Consider the following 19,552-nt stretch of genomic DNA (forward strand, 5'->3'; position numbering starts at 1 on the left):
GCTCCTCCTGAAGTAATAGGTGAGAATATTGAAGTTTGGGCTTCTCGTAACTGAAAATGGGCCCGTTCATCCGAAAAATCTGCCACCCGTGATGGCATCAAATGCGAAACTCCAGTGAGACCTGCCCTATCGCGCCGACAGTAACCGTCCTCAACGGCAGGCAACATGAGACCTGCACTTTGGGCTATGGACTATGGAAACATCTTGTTCCTAGGGGCCACCGAGGGCTGCCTGGGCCGCCTGCAAGTTATCCAGAATTCCTCCGCTAGGTTGGTGCTAAGAAGACCCAGGAGAGCTAACTCTCAGAAGGCGCTGGATGCGCTACACTGGTTGCCTGTGAAGAAACGCGTGTTGTTTAAGTGCCTCCTCTTCTGTCACCGAATTGTCTGGGGTAGGTCGCCCGCCTACCTTAGGGATTTAGTCAGCCGCTACGAACCAACTAGGACCCTCCGGTCGGAGGGTGCCGGGCTGCTGACAGTCCCCAGGATAAGAAAGGCTAGAATGGGTGGACGATCTTTTGCGTTCCAAGCAGCTCAACACTGGAACAAACTTCCCCCTGCTCTGAGACTGGAGAGCAGTGAAGCGCTGTTCAGGGCCAAGCTTAAAACACAACTATACACTATGTAGGTCATAGGCTTTTATGGTGATCGCTGGTAGCTCTTAGCGCGGGGACACGCCGAGATGGCGTTACTGAGCGCTCTATAAGCTCTTTATTATTATTTATTATTATTGGGCTACAGCAACAACAGCAACTGACAATGCGTAGCTCCAGCGATGACTGGCTCTTTGTGCTACAGCATTGATAGCCTGCGATGCTTTACTTTTTTGGCACCACAAACCTCCTCCTTGAACAAGAGCGAAACTTATCACGCCTGACTTGAGAAGCTAACTCTTCAGCTGGACACACCTGGTCCCTAGATCTAGCCAAGGCCAATCGCGATCGGCCTGAACTTGTGACTTTTCCCTGGTTCAGTGCGATCAGATAACTTTTACGAATGGAGCTTTCTGCTTTTTGGCGTCATTCATACTCATTCAGGTGTCATTTAATTCATAAAAATGTATTCTATTTTTTAAGCTAGTTTGGGATTCTTCTTGTGTTGTGTTTTTACCTTATTACTATCTGTGCACTGCATAAATACTTGACACGTCATTGCTCCTAAGTTAAGCCTGACTGTTTTATGTCAAGCTTCCAGAGGGTTAAGCACATGTACATTTAATGACTTTTGTGTTTCACTCTGACAAGGATTGTGGATGTTGCAGGAGTGGCGCTGCTTCCACCAGCTCTACCAATAACCTAATTTCTTACACAGGGCATGATAACAAAGAGGGCAGGCAGAGAGAGGTGGGATCCTGTTAGTCCAGCAAAACGATGACAGGAAGAGTGGCCGGGGTAGAGCAGAAGCTGCTGACTGCTGAGCGGTAGTTCTGAGGAAGGAGGGGCAATGAACGAACACGAACCTCTATGAAAGTAGTGAAGCAAATGACATGAGGTTCTTTCCCTGTCAGTGTCTGTCCCTTCCAGATCTGGAAGTTTGGATGCAAAATGCTCACACAGCCTGACAAGCCAAACACCGAATTGCTGCCCTGTAGGCTGACACTAAATGTGACTGACATTGCTTGTAAGCCAATAGCTGAAGGGCGCTGGCCCAGCCGCCCACTCTATGCATGCTGTCTACAGTGCTGAACGGAAGTGTGAATGACACTTCAGGAGCCGAAGAAGGCTGACCCAAAGCCCTTTTCTATGCGTCATATCACTAAGAATGTTACGCATCATGTTTCAAGGTTACTATAGGACGGATAGACCGCGAAATTTGTCTCCAAGTGTGACCTAATGAAATGTGCTTTTAGTGGGTCTGATTTTTATGAAAAGCAAGCTGGTAATCAACCGAGGGACTCTCACAGTTTTACATAGGAACCCTGGCAGTTATTTAACTCTGCCGATGGATCACATTTGTTCCTATTTGTTCGCTCTAATTATTAGATTCATTAAGGAAAGCTAGACATTAGCTGGAAGCAGTTTCGGATGGCCTAGATATTTGCTACTTAAACAACTGCGGATGTTACGGGCAGCATTCCTGTCAGAGGTAATTAGGCAAACTGTATTTTCACAGCAACACATTTCAGGGCCATTTTCGTTGACGGACTCTCCTGAGATGAAAAGTGGCAATAAATGGCTTGTTTATTCAACAGCTTCTGGGTGAAGTCTCGAATATTGACAGAATATGCTGCGTACATGTGCCGATTGCATACCTGTCTCACCACATTGTGACTTTAAACTAAAGCTAAATTGAGGCTTTACTGTGTTGTTATTTAAAATGTGTTTCTATCTTCTCATATTACATACAATTAGCGTAAAAGTAACCATACAATCAATATGAAAAGATTAAAACAACATCCCAACAAGCAATATCATGCATAGTGCTAAAAATACTAAATACGAAAAAGATAATGTAAATGATTTTAGATTGATAAACATAGGTTGCAGTTGTTTCTTCTTGTTTGCGTTGCCACACCAATCTCTCTCGAAATGCCACCCACTTTTTGTGCAGGGGTGGGATTTGTGCGCTTAATTATAGACTCTTTTTATTAATAGTCAAGTCAAGTCAAGTCAGAGAATTTATATAGCGCACTACATACCCAGAGGGTCTCAAGGCGCTTGAGGAGGGGTGGGGAATTACTTGTCAAATATCCACGTTTTAAGTTGCTTTCTGAATGCTAGGTGGTTCTGGGTAAGGCGAAGGTAAGTGGGAGGTGAGTTCCAGGTTTTAGCTGCCAGGTAGGAGAAGGATCTACCTCCCATGGTGGTTTTGTTGATGCGAGGTACAGTGGCAAGGGCTTGGTTGGATGATCGTAGCTGGCGGGAGGGGGTGTAGAAGGACAGTCGTGTGTTGAGGCATTCTGGTCCGATTTCGTAGAGTGCTTTGTGTGCGTGGGTTAGGAGCCGGAAAGTGATCCTCTTATTAACGGGAAGCCAGGGGAGGTTTTTCAGGTGACCAGAGATATGTTCTTTACGCGGGATGTCTAATATGATCCTGGCTGAGGCGTTTTGGATTCGTTGTTTTTTCTGGAGTTTAGCGGTAGTACCGGCGTAGAGGGTGTTTCCATAGTCCAGTCGGCTCGTGACCAGACCGTGGGTGACCTTTTTCCTAGTTTCGGTGGGGATCCAACGAAATATTTTTTTGAGCATGCGAAGAATGTTGAAGCAGGATGAGGAGACGGCGTTGACTTGTCTGTTCATTGAAAGTGAGGAATCCAGGATGACGCCCAGGTTCCGTGCGTGGTCTGTCGGGATGGGTGCTTTTCCAAGGGCTTCTGGCCACCAAGAGTCGTCCCATGCGGAGGGGGAGGTACCTAAGATGAGGACTTCTGTTTTATCTGAGTTCAGTTTCAGACGGCTGTGTTTCATCCATTCGGCTACTTCTTTCATTCCTTCATGTAGGTTAGTTTTGGCAGTGCTAGGGTCATTGGTGAGTGATAGGATCAGTTGAGTGTCATCCGCGTAGGAGATGATGTTGAGGTTGTGTTGGCGGGCGATGGCCGCGAGGGGGCTCATGTATACGTTGAAAAGGGTGGGGCTGAGTGAAGATCCTTGTGGTACGCCGCAGATGACTTCAGTGGCCACTGACTTGAATGGTGGAAGGCGGACTCTCTGGGTTCTTCCGGTGAGGAACGAGGTGATCCAATCTAGTGCTTTTCCTTGGATTCCGATGTTTCTGAGGCGCTGTAGAAGGGTGCTATGGCAGACTGTGTCGAAGGCTGCGGAGAGGTCGAGGAGGATGAGGGCGACTGTGTCTCCATTATCCAGTAGAGTTCGAATGTCGTCTGTTGCTGCGATGAGGGCGGTCTCAGAGATTTGTTTTGCTCGGAAGCCGGACTGTGAGGAGTCGAGGGATTTGTTGGCTTCGAGGAAGGCGGCGAGCTGGTTGTTGACAGCTTTCTCGATGACTTTGGCCGGGAATGGAAGGAGCGAGATGGGGCGGTAATTTTTGAGTTCGGTGGGGTCCGCTGTGGGTTTTTTCAGAAGGGCGCTGAATTCAGCGTGTTTCCAGCTTTCCGGGAAGGTGGCGGAGTTGAAGGAGCAGTTGATGACGTCTCGGAGGTGCGGTGCTATGATGGAGTCTGCTTTGTTGAAGATGTGGTGAGGGCATGGGTCTGTGGGGGATCCTGAGTGGATGGAGTTCATCAGGCGGATGGTGTCCTCAGTGGAGATTGGGTTCCAGTCATTAAGGATGTTCGAGGGGGGTGAAGGTCCAGCAGATGGTTGGGTGGGTTGGTCTCCGGGTTGGTTGTCGAAGCTGTTGTGGATGTCTGCAATTTTGTTGTGGAAGAATGAAGCTAGGGAGTCGCAGAGGGCTTGAGAGGGGGTGATGTCGTTAGAGTTGGCCGAGGGATTGGTAAATTCCTTGACGATGTTGAAAAGTTCCTTGCTGTTGTGGGCGTTGTTATCTAGTCGGTCCTTGAAGGCGGTTTTCTTGGCCTTTTGGATCAGTTGTGGTGAATGCGGGTGGCGTTTTTGAAGGCGTCCTTGGTGCTGGTGGATGGGTCTTTTTTCCAGGCCTTCTCAAGGGAGCGGCAGAGTTTCTTGGATTTCTTAAGAATATCGTTGAACCAGGAGGCCTTCTTGCTACCAAGTTTGCTTTGTCGTTTTTTCAGTGGTGCTAGGATGTCGGCGCTGTTGGATAACCATAGGGTGAGGTTGGTGGCGGCTTGGTCGGGGTTTGAGGAGTAGGCTGGGGGGTTTAGAAGAAGCGATGAGGAGATCTGGTCGATGGTGATTTTGTTCCAGTTTCTTTGCAGAGTTGGTTGTGGGTGGATGTTGGGTTTGGGCTTGTTGTAGGTAAAATGAACGCAGCTGTGGTCAGTCCAGAGGAGAGCCGTAGTGTGGCTGAAGGAGACATGATTGCTGGAGGTGAAGATAGGGTCGAGAGTGTGGCCTGCGATGTGGGTGGGGGAAGTGACCAGTTGTTTAAGTCCGAGGTTGGCGAGGTTGTCCAAAAGGGTGGTGGAGTTGTGGTCGTTGATCTTTTCAAGGTGAAAATTGAGGTCTCCCAGAAGGATGTAATCTTTGGAGGGGAGCGCGTGTGGAGTGATGAAGTCCGTGATGTCTTCACTGAATTGTGTGCGGGGTCCTGGTGGCCTGTAAAGGAGGGTGCCTCTGAGTGTGGTCTTGGGGTCGGTGTGGATCTGGAAGTGAAGGTGTTCAGAGTTGGCGAGATTGACGTCAGAGCTGGTTGAGATGTGGATGGATTTCTTATGGACGATAGCGATTCCTCCTCCTGTGTGGCCGGTACGGTCCTTGCGTATGATCTTATAATCTTCTGGGATGGCTATGGTGATGTCTGGGGCGGAAGAGGCGTTCATCCATGTTTCTGTTAGGAAGGCGACGTCCGGAGAGATGGTGTCTAGTAGATTCCATAGGTCAATGGCGTGCCTGTGGACCGATCGGGTGTTGAGCAAGATGCATTGTAGGTGGTTGGGGTCGGGAATCTGTGGTGTGATCGTAGCGGCGTTGTTGACGGTGCCGATGAATTTGCAGGAGTAGCATGAGAAAGGTCCATGGGTGTGTCCAGGAGCGGCTTGGACGCAGTTGGGGGAGCAGCCGGGGTTAAGGGCTAGGAGGGTGGTGGCATCGTAGGTAATGCGGGAGGGCTGGGCAATGCGAGGGCCAGGGGGTCTGGCGCTGGGCGCGGTCCAGGCGTAGACGGGCTTACCTTTGGCGCACCTTCGGCGTGGCCGTAGCGCGTGGACGCTGCGCGTGGAACCATCTGACTAACATAGGTGGTGGTGGGGGCGGAGCGTGGGAGGGTCAGCTGGGAGGCGGGGACGTGGAGGCGGGCCAGGGGAAAAGCACAACAACAAGATGGTGGGGTGGCTAGAAAGTGAAACGGGGAGGGCGCAATGCGAAGCTTGGTAATGTCGAATGCAAAGAAGTACCAGCGTGCTCACACAGAGAATCCCGGTGAGAGCGCTTACAATTTAAAAACAAGCTGTCTAAAATGAATGCACTTACAGGTTAAAAAGCGCTGCCAAAACTAAATGCACATACAAGTTAAAAAAGCGCTGCCTCAAAATAATGCACAGATCGAATTGATCAGGTCAGAGCAACGATACCAGACTCTGCAGGCGAGTCACAGGCAAAACGAGATTCAGCTGTGGGCTGTGGACGCTGCACTGGGCTGGGAGCAGGAAGCGAGGGGAGCGGCCGTTCAGGACGATGTCCAGGCCAAACAATACATGAGACCAAACAATACAAAGCATTGTCTATATATCAATTGGAAATCAATACCACTATAAGCAGAAAACTACAGATCAGAGAACCACAGGGACAATCCATCCTTTGCAGTATTACAATCCCTCCAAGAGTGTGCCCTTTCCCCTATATTTGCGCCAGGGCGCCCACACTTTCTTCCATTTCTTAGCGCACCCCTACTTTTGTATACAGTTTCTTCAGCTCTTTGGCACCAGTCAAGATCATGCTGCCATTCCAATGACAGACTTTTTAAGATGTGCATACATAAAAACAGCTGGTGAATCATGTTTGCATTAAACACATCCAAAGTGCAAGTCATGCTTGTGAATCAGTAATTGGATAGGAAATCTGTCCTATGTGTCATTTTACATTTTTCTTACAAATTGTCTGCGTTCCCACAAGTAAACTGCCAGTTAGCAAACCAGCAGGGGATTAGCTACTTAAGACTTTGATATTGATTATTATTATTATTCCAACATTGCCGCTCAATCCTCTCGCCCGGCTACCTTACATGCTGCCTTAATTAATTGCAGATCCCTTCCTGCACACACCTCGGATATCTGGCTGTTGTTAGACTCGCATAAATGGGACATAGTATTCCTTACGGAAACCTGGCTCAAAGACTCGTCCATGCCAGACATTAATTTGGCCATTCCCCCAGGCTTCCGATTACTAGGTATAAATCGAGATAACACTAAACCTGGCGGTGGTGCGATAATTGTAAAATCCCACCTTACTCTGAGTGTCACTAAAATTGCTAACCTTGGAATTATCGAGGCCCTGCACCTCTCAATTAAGGACTCCGCAAGTACTATCTTTGCTGGTATCCTGGTATATAACCCCCCCCCCGTTTCTGCATCCTCCCTTAAAGCCCTGATGCATTCCATTGCAAACTTCTCTCTCAAACACTTTCACTATACAGTGTTGGGAGATTTTAACCTCCATATTGATAACTCCTCCTGTGCTCAAGCCTCCTCGCTACTGGAAACTCTTCAAGGTCTTACCTTGTCCCAATTAGTCAAAGGCCCCACGCACAAGGCAGGTCATACACTTGATCTGATTTTTTCTAATCATCCTGGCATCTCTGTCCTTCCTTCGCTTCCCCTAACATGGTCTGACCATTTCCTCATCCCCTTTCTGATCACCATGCCTCCCCTTCCCCCTTCCTCCTCCCTTAATAGAGATAGTGGTCGTAAATGGCCCAAGGTTACCTGTGAGGCCATTAATTCCCAATTCCAGTATAAATTTAATCAGTCGGAAGATCTGGACAAGGAAACAGCAAGATACAATTCGGCCCTCACCTCTGCGCTGGACGCCATTGCCCCTCTCACTCCTCTAGCGTCTGCCAGATCTCGTCCTTCGGCCCCTTGGTTCTCCCCTCTACTACGGGAGGAAAAGAGTAAATGCAAAAGGATGGAACGCAAATGGCGCCAGAACTATGATCCAGTGGCAAAACTGGCATATAAATCTGCTCTTAACAAATTCCAAACACTCAAACGCTCCGCAATGAGAACCTATTTTTCAAACCTCATTCAAAAGTCTCAGAACTCTTCCAAAACCCTCTTCACTATTGTAAAGGATTTTGCTACCCCTACGGCCACTAAAACACAATGCATTCCCACCCAAGACCTATGCAATGGACTCTCCGACTTCTTTCAGGACAAAATCGTTAAACTCGCCTCCTCTTTTGTCTCTGTCTCTCCCCACCCATCGTTAGTTGCTTCTCGCCCCACACACTGCTCCTTGAACTCCTTTAGCGAGTTAACATTTGATTCAGCCCTATCACTACTTCACAAAGTCAAGTCTGGCTCACCTTTGGACCCAGTACCAGCTAAAGTGATGGGCAATCTCGCCCCCGTTCTTATTGATCCCCTCCTTTCCATCTGGAATTCCTCCCTGACCCAGGGCCTATTTCCTTCAGTTTGGAAACACGCCAGGCTACTTCCCATCCTGAAGAAACCCAATGCTGACCCCTCCCAATTCTGCAGCTACCGTCCCATCTCGCTCTTACCTAAACCCGCCAAGTTGCTGGAGAAAGTGGTTCAGCAACAACTGGCCCAGTTTTTGGAGACAAACAAACTGCTTCATGACTCTCAATCCGGCTTTCGTACCGGATACAGCACAGAGACTGCGCTGCTGGAAGTCTCCGAGACAATCAGGGAATCAGTGGATAGGGGTGAGGAGGCCATGTTGGTCCTCCTCGACCTATCCGCTGCATTCGACACGGTCTCACATGTCATTCTTACAGCTCGACTGCAACAACTGGGGATCGATGGCACTGTCCTTGCATGGATCAAATCCTTTCTGTCCGGACGGACTCAAAGGGTTTTGCTTCACCCATACCAATCTGAAGACAAACCCCTCCTGTGTGGTGTGCCTCAGGGTTCAGCCTTGAGCCCTTTATTATTTAATGTTTATTTGCCCCCCCTTGCCGAGGTAGTTGAGGCTTGTGGAGTCAGGGTGGTCTCTTATGCTGATGATACACAGCTTGTTTTTTCATTTAGAGACCATTCTGACTCCCTCTTCTCCAACTTTCGAAACTGCCTCGGCAACATCTGTACCTGGATGGCGGCGAACCATCTTGGCCTCAACACTGATAAAACAGAGGTTCTCTTTTTCAGTCAGAAATCTACTCCCCCAGCAACTTTATGGTGGCCCACCGTCCTTAACCCACCACCCATACCAGTGCAATCTGCCCGCAACCTTGGCTTCATATTTGACAACACCTTATCCGGGAAAATCCAGGTCAATAAAGTTGCGGCTGCCTGTTTTACTAAACTGCGTATGATCAGGAAGATCTTTCCCTATCTCCCTCAGTCATCTCGAAAAACTGTGGTCCAGGCACTTATCACGGCACACCTTGATTATGCCAACAGCCTTTATGCCGGTGCCCCCCAATACCTTATTGACCGTCTTCAAATTATCCAAAACGCAGCAGCAAGGCTTATAGGTAACATCCCTCCCCGTAACTCGGTCAGAGCTTACCGTGAAGAGCTGCATTGGCTTCCCATTGCCCGTCGTATTGACTTCAAGGTTTTGATCCTGGCCTTCAGGGCAATTAATGGCACTGGCCCTGGCTATTTGAGCAAAAGGCTTAGGATATCCTCTTCAGTAAGGCATCTGAGATCCAACAGTCTTCACCTTTTGATCGTCCCCAGATTCAGGCTCACGCGTACTGGCGGCAGAACTTTCACCGTGACGGCCGCCAAGCTTTGGAATAGCCTGCCAGCGGACCTTAGGTTCTCTGAATCTGAACAAGTCTTTCGCCGCAAACTGAAAACATGGCTGTTTTCTAAGCACTAACCAGCAAGATTTTTGCAGCTTTGCTCTCAGACAGATGGATACGAACTAGGCAACCCTCTCTGGGAAAATAAGTAGTCCTAGCGCCGGGACACCCCCGCCGGAGGTAGCCGCGCGCTCTATAAGCTCCACAATAAATAAATAAATAAATAAATGTGGGGGAAAATCGGAACCTTCTGCGAACAAGCATTTGCAATGCAATAGATCTCGCATTTACCCGAGTTTGAGCTATTGACATTGCAAATAACAATGCCTTTTATTTTTGTTTTTGTTTTTAAAACATAAACAAAAGGCATTTTCATTTACAATGCCAATAGCTTAAACTCCGGTAAATGCGAGACCTATTGCATTGCAAATGCTTGTTTGTTTGACCGTCCTGAGCTTCTCAGAAGCGGTCGCTCCCCTCGCTGCTCCCTGCTCATTAACCTGGTATCGTAGCGATCGGATTTCCACGCTTTGCACGCATTGCTCGCACTACTAGAAGCTGTTAGTCATCGTAGCGCTTATTGCCAGACTTGCTTGCACTGCAGAATTATAAGTCATTGTAGCGCTGTACTATTCAGACCGTTCATTAATATTTACTGTACCGTTATTATTTACTGTGTCACTCGCTTTGCCTGCTTTGATAATTGTTGCCTGACTGTGCTGCCCAGTTTCATAGCGCTTCATTAAGGTCGTGCCCCTATCTCGTCCTGTTTCGCTTTTGGCTTGCTGCCATTTTGTTGTTTGTTGTTGTGCCTCCCAGCCCGGCTCTCCACCCGCTCCCGCCTCCCAGCTGCTCCTCCCTCCCACAGAGAGTGTAAGCCCTACTCGTCCGGCAATAGCGCTGTGACCGTCCTGAGATTCTCAGAAGCGGTCGCTCCCCTCGCTGCTCCCTGCTCATTAACCTGGTATCGTAGCGATCGGATTTCCACGCTTTGCACGCATTGCTCCCACTACTAGAAGCTGTTAGTCATCGTAGCGCTTATTGCCAGACTTGCTCGCACTGCAGAATTATAAGTCATTGTAGCGCTGTACTATTCAGACCGTGCATTAATATTTACTGTACCATTATTATTTACTGTGTCACTCGCTTTGCCTGCTTTGATAATTGTTGCCTGACTGTGCTGCCCAGTTTCATAGCGCTTCATTAAGGTCGTGCCCCAATCTTGTCCTGTTTCGCTTTTGGCTTGCTGCCATTTTGTTGTTTGTTGTTGTGCCTCCCAGCCCGGCTCTCCACCCCGCTCCCGCCTCCCAGCTGCTCCTCCCTTGCCCCACCCCCCTCCACCATCCACTTATGACCGATGCCTTTGCGTGCAGCGTTCACGCGCAGCGGTCGCGCCCCATGCGCGCTGAAGGTGCGCCAAAGGTAAGCCCGTCTACGCCCGTCCGTGCCTGGACCGCGCCCAGCGCCAGACCCCCTGGTCCCCGCAAAATCCACTCCACCCGCATAACGTACGACTCCGCTACCCTCTCAGCTCTTAACCCCGGCCGCACACCACAATGCTACCAAGCTGCCCCAGGACACACCCATGGACCCTTCACCTGCCACTCCTGCAAATTCGACTGCATCAGGACCCACACCAAATCCACAAACTCCAAACAGTGCTCCGACAACAACCACCTGAAGTGCATCCTGCTCAACACCCGCTCGATCCACAAACACTCCGTTGAACTCTGGAACCTACTCGACACCACATCTCCGGACGTCGCCTTCCTTACAGAAACATGAATGAACGCCTCATCAGCTCCCAACATCGCCATAGCCATCCCGGACGGCTACAAGATCATCCGAAAGGACCGCACCAACCAAACAGGAGGAGGCATCGCCATCGTCCATAAAAACACCATCCGCATCACGACCAGCTCCGACGATACCCTCGCTACCGCCGAACACCTTCACTTCCAGATCCACACCGACCCCAAGACCACACTCAGAGGCACCCTCATCTACAGACCACCAAGACCCCGTACACAATTCAGCGAAGACATCACTGACTTCATCAGCCCACATGCCCTCCTCTCTGAGAACTACATCCTACTGGGAGACCTCAACTTCCACCTGGAAAAGAAAAACAACAGCAATACTACCAACCTTCTGGACAACCTGGCCAATCTCAGACTCAAACAACTTGTTGACACCCCCACCCACCTTGCCGGACACACGCTTGACCCTATCTTCACCTCCAGCAAGCACATCTCCTTCGATCACACCACAGCTCTCCATTGGACGGACCACAGCTGCGTTCACTTCAACTACAAAAAGACCACGACCCACAACCCCCCCCAGCCTATTCCCCGAAGAAACTGGAACAAAATTACCACCGACCAGCTCCTCACATCGCTTCACCAAAACCCTCCTGCCAAATCATCGGACCCAAACCAAGCAGCCACCAACATCACACAATAAATCACCCACAGCGCAGATGAACTAGCACCCTTGAAAAACCATCAAATCAAGCAAGGTAGCAAAAAAGCCCCCTGGTTCAACGACGACCTTAAGAAATCCAAGAAGCTCTGTCGTACCCTCGAGAAAGCCTGGAGAAAAAACCCAACCACTGACAACCTGGCCTCCTTCAAGAACGCCACCCGCAAACACCACCAACTCATCCGATCCACCAAGAAATCAGCATTCAAAAATCGACTTGACAACAACGCCCAAAACAGCAAGGAACTATTCAACATCGTCAAAGAATTTACCAACCCCACCGCCGGCACCAACGACATCACTCCCTCCCAAGACCTCTGCGACTCTCTATCCTCATTCTTCCACAACAAAATCGCCGGCATACATAACAGCTTCAAAAACCAGTCCGAAGACCAGCCCACTTCACCCACCCCCGAACCAAAACCGCACTCTAACAACCTTTACGCCTGGAACCCAATCACCACCGAAGACACCATCCGCCTGATGAACTCCATCCACTCAGGATCGCCAACCGACCCATGTCCCCACCACATTTTCAACAAAGCAGACTCGATCATCGCAACCCATCTCCGCAATGTCATCAACTGTTCCTTCAACTCCGCTACCTTCCCGGAAAGCTGGAAACATGCCGAACTCAGCGCCCTTCTGAAGAAACCCACAGCAGACCCCACTGAACTAAAGAACTACCGCCCCATCTCGCTCCTCCCATTCCCTGCCAAAGTCATTGAGAAAGCCGTCAACAGTCAGCTCGCCGCCTTCCTTGAATCCAACAAATCCCTCGACCCTTCACAGTCCGGCTTCCGAGCCAAACACAGCACCAAAACCGCCCTCATCGCAGCAACAGACGACATTCGCACTCTACTGGACAAAGGAGAAACAGCCCCCCTCATCCTACTTGACCTCTCCGCAGCCTTCGACACAGTCTGTCATAGCTCCCTCATACAACGTCTCAGCAACGTCGGAATACAAGGAGAAGCACTGGACTGGATCATCTCGTTCCTCGTTGGAGGAACCCAGAGAGTCTGTCTCCCCCCTTTCAGATCAGAGGCCACCGAAGTCATCTGCGGAGTACCACAAGGATCATCAATCATTCCCACCCTCTTCAACGTATACATAAGCCCCCGCGCATCCATCGCGCGCCAACACAACCTCAACATCATCTCCTACGCAGACGACACCCAGCTGATCCTCTCTCTCACCAAAGACCCAAACACCGCCAAAACCAACCTACACGAAGGAATGATAGAAGTAGCCGAGTGGATGCAGAACAGCCGTTTAAAACTAAACTCGGACAAAACGGAAGTCCTCATCTTAGGTTCATCCCCCTCTACCTGGGACGACTCTTGGTGGCCACCGGCCCTGGGAACCGCCCCCATACCTACGGATCACGCACGTAACCTGGGCTTCATCCTGGACTCCTCCCTCTCGATGACCAGACAAGCCAACGCCGTCTCATCATCATGCTTCAACATCCTACGCATGCTCAAAAAAATCTTCAGCTGGATCCCCACCGAAACAAGAAAGACGGTCACCCACGCACTGGTCACCAGCCGACTGGATTACGGAAACACCCTTTACGCCGGAACCACAGCCAAACTACAGAAAAAACTCCAACGCATCCAAAATGCCTCAGCCAGACATCCCTCGTCAAGCTCACATTTCCGGTCACCTGAAAGACCTCCACTGGCTCCCCGTCAACAAGAGAATAACGTTTCGTCTCCTCACCCACGCACACAAAGCCCTCTATGACCTAGGACCCGAATGTCTCAATACGCGACTGTCCTGCTACACCCCCACCCGCCAACTACGATCGTCCAATCAAGCCCTCGCCGCAATTTCGCGCATCCATAGATCCACCATGGGGGGCAGATCCTTCTCCTACTTAGGGGCCAAGACCTGGAATTCTCCCCCCACCCCCCTCCACCTTACTCAGAACCACCTCTCCTTCAGAAAGCAACTAAAAACTTGGATATTCGATAAGTAAAGCACCCCCCTCCCCCAAGCGCCTTGAGACCCTCTGGGTGAGTAGTGCGCTATATAAATTTTTGAACTTGAACTTGAACGTTGTTACTCCTTTGTCTGCCCATAGCATGTTCCAGGGAGACTGGCAAGCTTCTTGTAACATTACTTGAAAAGAACATGTGCTGCGTCTTGGCTGTTCCAAGGCTGTTCTAAAGATTTGCCATGCCCTGTGATGAAAGAAGATGCCCCGTCCCCAGCGTGCTGTCAAGGGACAGGCATCGTGCCCTGTGTCCGAAATGATTAATGCCACCCTGCACAATGAACTAAGCGTCCATATAAAGTGCGTCCATGCTGCTGCAAGGGCTCCGAATGCAACAGCAGCGAGACCCCCCAAGGATATTGTGATGTTGTAATGTGCCGAAAAATAAGTTTTAAAAAAATGCAAACTTGGCACTTTTATGTAACTCCAGGGTTGCTTTTTACCCCTAGCAACAAACACGACAGTTTGTGAAGCCTGAATTGTAGTAGGCGAGGGGGGAGGCAGGGTGTGTAGAGATTTGCAGGTAGTGTCAGGAGGCTTTGGTTTCACGACGGAAGGGGAGGCCTGGTGACCTGGGGTGGAGAGTGGGGCTGGGGGTCTCACACTCAGGTTGGACATCCTGCACTATGGAGACAGCTCTTCTACTAGCACAGTTTAGGTGTTTCTAGTCACACCCCACATCCTTCAGCCTTCCATTTAAACCATGGCCCCCCTTGCTCAACACTACAAGCACTCTCCCCACTCCATCTGTTTGTAGTGGTGAGCAAGGGGGAGCTGTGGTTTGAATGAAAGGCTGAAAGATGTGAGATGCGACTTGAAACACCTAAACGGTGCTATTAGAAGCGCTGTTGCTCAGACGTGAGTCCCATGCTCTCCACAACACTGGAGTCAAGCTATCCTGGCTGAAGACGGCTGATAGCCAGAAACCGGTCCAAGGTGCTTGATTCCGGTCCAGGAAAGACATGGCTTGGCAGTTCGGGCTGGACTGTTCCCATGAGGCACAGGGTCAAGGCTGATTTGCATATGGCCATGTCTGAACTGGGGTGGTGTGGAGTGCAAAAAAACGATGGATTTAGGCCCAGATCTCTGTACTGGGATGAATGTATGACATTGCTCTGCATTCTGTCCATTAATTGTTGTTTTTGCATTCGTCACCCGGAGTGGGATGGGTATGCTCAGACGTGAGTCCCATGCTCTCCACACCACTGGAGTCAAGCTATCCTGGCTGAAGACGGCTGATAGCCAGAAACCGGTTCTAGGATGCTTGATTCCGGTCCAGGAAAGAAATGGCTTGGCAGTTCGGGCTGGACTGTTCCCATGAGGCACAGGGTCAAGGCTGATTTGCATATGGCCATGTCTGAACTGGGTTGGTGTGGAGTGCAAAAAAACGATGGATTTAGGCCCAGATCTCTGTACCCGGGTGAATGTATGACATTGCTCTGCATTCTGTCCATCAATTGTTGTTTTCGCATTCCTCACCCCGAGTGGGATGGGTATGCTCAGACGTGATTCCCATGCTCTCCACACAACTGGAGTCAAGCTATCCTGGCTGAAGACGGCTGATAGCCAGAAACCGGTTCTAGGATGCTTGATTCCGGTCCAGGAAAGAAATGGCTTGGCAGTTCGGGCTGGACTGTTCCCATGAGGCACAGGGTCAAGGCTGATTTGCATATGGCCATGTCTGAACTGGGTTGGTGTGGAGTGCAAAAAAACGATGGATTTAGGCCCAGATCTCTGTACCCGGGTGAATGTATGACATTGCTCTGCATTCTGTCCATCAATTGTTGTTTTCGCATTCCTCACCCCGAGTGGGATGGGTATGCTCAGACGTGATTCCCATGCTCTCCACACAACTGGAGTCAAGCTATCCTGGCTGAAGACGGCTGATAGCCAGAAACCGGTCCTAGGATGCTTGGTTCCTGTCCAGGAAAGACATGGCTTGGCAGTTAGGGCTGGACTGTTCCCATGAGGCACAGGTTCAAGGCTGATTTGCATATGGCCATGTCTGAACTGGGGTGGTGTGGAGTGCAAAAAAACGATGGATTTAGGCCCAGATCTCTACACTGGGGTAAATGTATGACATTGTTCTGCATTCTGTCCATCAATTGTTGTTTTTGCTTTCGTCACCCCGAGTGGGATGGGTATGCTCAGACGTGAGTCCCATGCTCTCCACACCACTGGAGTCAAGCTATCCTGGCTGAAGACGGCTGATAGCCAGAAACCGGTCCTAGGATGCTTGATTCCAGTCCAGGAAAGACATGGCTTGGCAGTTCGGGCTGGACTGTTCCCATGAGGCACAGGGTCAAGGCTGATTTGCATATGGCCATGTCTGAACTGGGGTGGTGTGGAGTGCAAAAAATCGATGGATTTAGGTCCAGATCTCTGTACTGGGGTGAATGTATGACATTGCTCTGCATTCTGTCCATCAATTGTTGTTTTTGCATTTGTCACCCTGAGTGGGATGGGTATGCTCAGACGTGAGTCCCATGCACTCCACACCACTAGAGTCAAGCTATCCTGGCTGAAGACAGCTGATAGCCAGAAACCGGTCCTAGGATGCTTCATTCCGGTCCAGGAAGGACATGGCTTGGCAGTTCGGGCTGGACTGTTCCCTTGAGGCACAGGGTCAAGGCTGATTTGCCTATGGCCATGTCTGAACTGGGGTGGTGTGGATGAACTGGGGGGGTGGTGTGGAGTGTAAAAAAACAATGGATTTAGGCCCAGATCTCTGTACTGGGGTGAATGCATGACATTGCTCTGCAATCTGTCCATCAATTGTTGTTTTTGCATTTGTCACCCCGAGTGGGATGGGTATGCTCAGACGTGAGTCCCATGCTCTCCACACCACTGGAGTCAAGCTATCCTGGCTGAAGACGGCTGATAGCCAGAAACCGGTCCTAGGATGCTTGATTCCGGTCCAGGAAAGACATGGCTTGGCAGTTCGGGCTGGACTGTTCCCATGAGGCACAGGGTCAAGGCTGATTTGCATATGGCCATGTCTGAACTGGGGTGGTGTGGAGTGCAAAAAAACGATGAATTTAGGCCCAGATCTCTGTACTGGGGTGAATTTATGACATTGCTCTGCATTCTGTCCATCAATTGTTGTTTTTGCATTAGAAGCGCTGTCTCCAGAACGCAGGATGTCCAACGTGCGTGTAAGAGGGCCGCACTGTGCCCGGCGCCTGCTTCTATGTGTCAGAAGTGACCATGTATTCACGCACAGCGCTCCTCGAGTGCCCTCCCGGCTCACAGCCCGGTCTGTGCTGCATTCCCCCCCCCCCCCCCCCCCCCACGAGATGCCCAGCAACACTGCAGCCCAGCACTCATGGTGCTCTTAGAAGCGCTGTCTGCAGAGCGCAGGATGTCCAACGTGAGTGTAAGAGGGCCGCACTGCGCCCAACGCCTGCTTCTGTGCGTCAGAAGTGAACATGTATTCACGCACAGCGCTCCTTTTTCGAGTCCCCTCCCGGCTCACAGCCCAGTCTGTGCCTGCATTACCCCCCCCACCCCCCAGATGCCCAGCAGCACACAGCCAGCAGCGCACAGCCAGCAGCAGTGCAGCCCAGAGCTCCAGACCACACAGAACAGAGACACATCAAATAACACCCAGTCTCTGCCCCCACATACCACCACCAGCCACATTACACTCACACCAGGGCCAGCTGCTCTCACGGACATTACATCACAGCCCGGTTTGTGCCTGCATTACCACCCCACCACCCCTCAGCAGCGCACAGCCAGCAGCACTGCAGCCCAGTGCTCCACACCGAACAGAGACACATCAAATAACACCCAGTCTCTGCCCCACATACAACCACCACCAGACACATTACACACACACCAGGGCCTGCTGCTCTCACGGACATTACATGACAGAGCAGGGTGGCTGATGGACCCCATGAGTGGGAAGCGATCCCCTGTAGAGGGACCACAGATGGGAAGAACAGATACATCTTGCCGTCTAGAAAAGGTAGGGCGGCACTTTACACCCAGGTGTCAAGCACCGGCTCTGCATCCCCAGAGGCAGAGGCTCCCCCCCAGACATGCTGATGCCACCGGGGAGCGGAGGCCCACCCTGCCACCAAAGGCTCCATTGGTGTAATCGCGCTCACACCATGGTGCAAGCCGCCACTCGCACATCAAAAGAGATTTTCCCCCCCACCCCTCCCGGGCAAAGGACACCATGGGACCAGCGCAACACACTATCCTGGTGGGAGGGGCTTCATCTACCGGCAATAAAAGCCCCCCCCCCATACCCAGGTACACGTCCCTTTTCAGGGGGTTCACATAGAATTCATGCGAGTTACGATTCCCCTCGGAAAAGCATTTGAGAGACTCTCCCTTCTGCCCCATCACAAACACCTGATAATAACAAGATGTGAGCGAAACCGAAACCTGTTGTGGGCCAGGACTTCCGTCTTGTGAAGCCCGTGCCCATGGAGTGCCTGGCCAGAGGAGCAGTGGTGACGTGGGGGTCCCATGCCCGAGGGAGAGCCCAGCGGAAGCTGCAGAAGTCCGGAGTGGCGCAGATGCGATGAGTGGGGCTTAGTTGAAAGGGGGAGGGGGGGCGGCCTGGTGTCTCTGTGTGCTCTTGTGGGTGTGTGCGCTCATGTGTGTGTGTGTGCGGCGGCGGGGGGGTGGTGTGTGTCTCTGTGTGTGCGTGTGTCTGTGTGTGCGTGTGTCTGTGTGTGTGTATGTGTGTGCGTGCGCGTCTGTGTGTGTGTGTGAACAGCATGCCGGAATCGGAGCATGTGTTCACACGCGCGACCTGATCTGATTGCGGCGGGCTGCGTGTGCCCAACTCTTGTCTCCCTTTTGTCTCCTTGTAAGCAGAGCCGACAGCTATAGGTCTCGCAGTGTATCACAGGTGCGAGACCTAAAAAGGATCGGAACCAAGAGTAGTACAAAAATTACGACACCAAAACTATATTTCCCCTGGCAAATGTCAGCACGTCAGAACTGCCCAAATTTGCTGTGGGAAAATGGGAAGTAAATTCCTATGCATCTGGATTTGGTGTGGAAAACTCAATATTCTGCATGAGAGAACCCATTTTGTAGGGAAAACTCAGAATATATCAGCATTTATGAGGTGTGTTAAATACCTCATCCTTTACAAGCCTCATGGTAATCAAGGTCTTAGGATGGAAAGGGAAGGAGAGCCTGTGCACTGATGCAGATTAGATCTGTGTGGTATTTTAAAAGATATGCTAACATTTTAACTCCTCTTCGTTGGCCTATCTCCTTGCACATTTGAGTTATTTATCTTGTTTTGACAAAGATTGAAAACAAGAAGTCTAGCTAAATAAAGAATATTACAAAAGCTGGTTATGGACCCCCCATTAAGTATAAAAATAACTTTAAGGTCGTTCCTCGCAATACTTTATTGAAAGACAACTTTACATTTTTCCCAAAAAGTTTGTCTTGGAAATTAGTCAGTAACATTGGTCGGCTCCTTGCATCAGAGAAATTTAACTTCATGATATTTTCCTAGTCATTATTCTGGCTACAATATTTTTACAGGACGATATTTTGGTGCTCAGCATTCTGACATACAACCAAACTGTGCAGAGGTCTCCTAGTGGAAGAGAGACAG

This window comes from Lissotriton vulgaris, chromosome 12, assembly GCF_964263255.1.
Source record: "Lissotriton vulgaris chromosome 12, aLisVul1.2, whole genome shotgun sequence".
Taxonomy (NCBI): Eukaryota; Metazoa; Chordata; class Amphibia; order Caudata; family Salamandridae; genus Lissotriton; species Lissotriton vulgaris.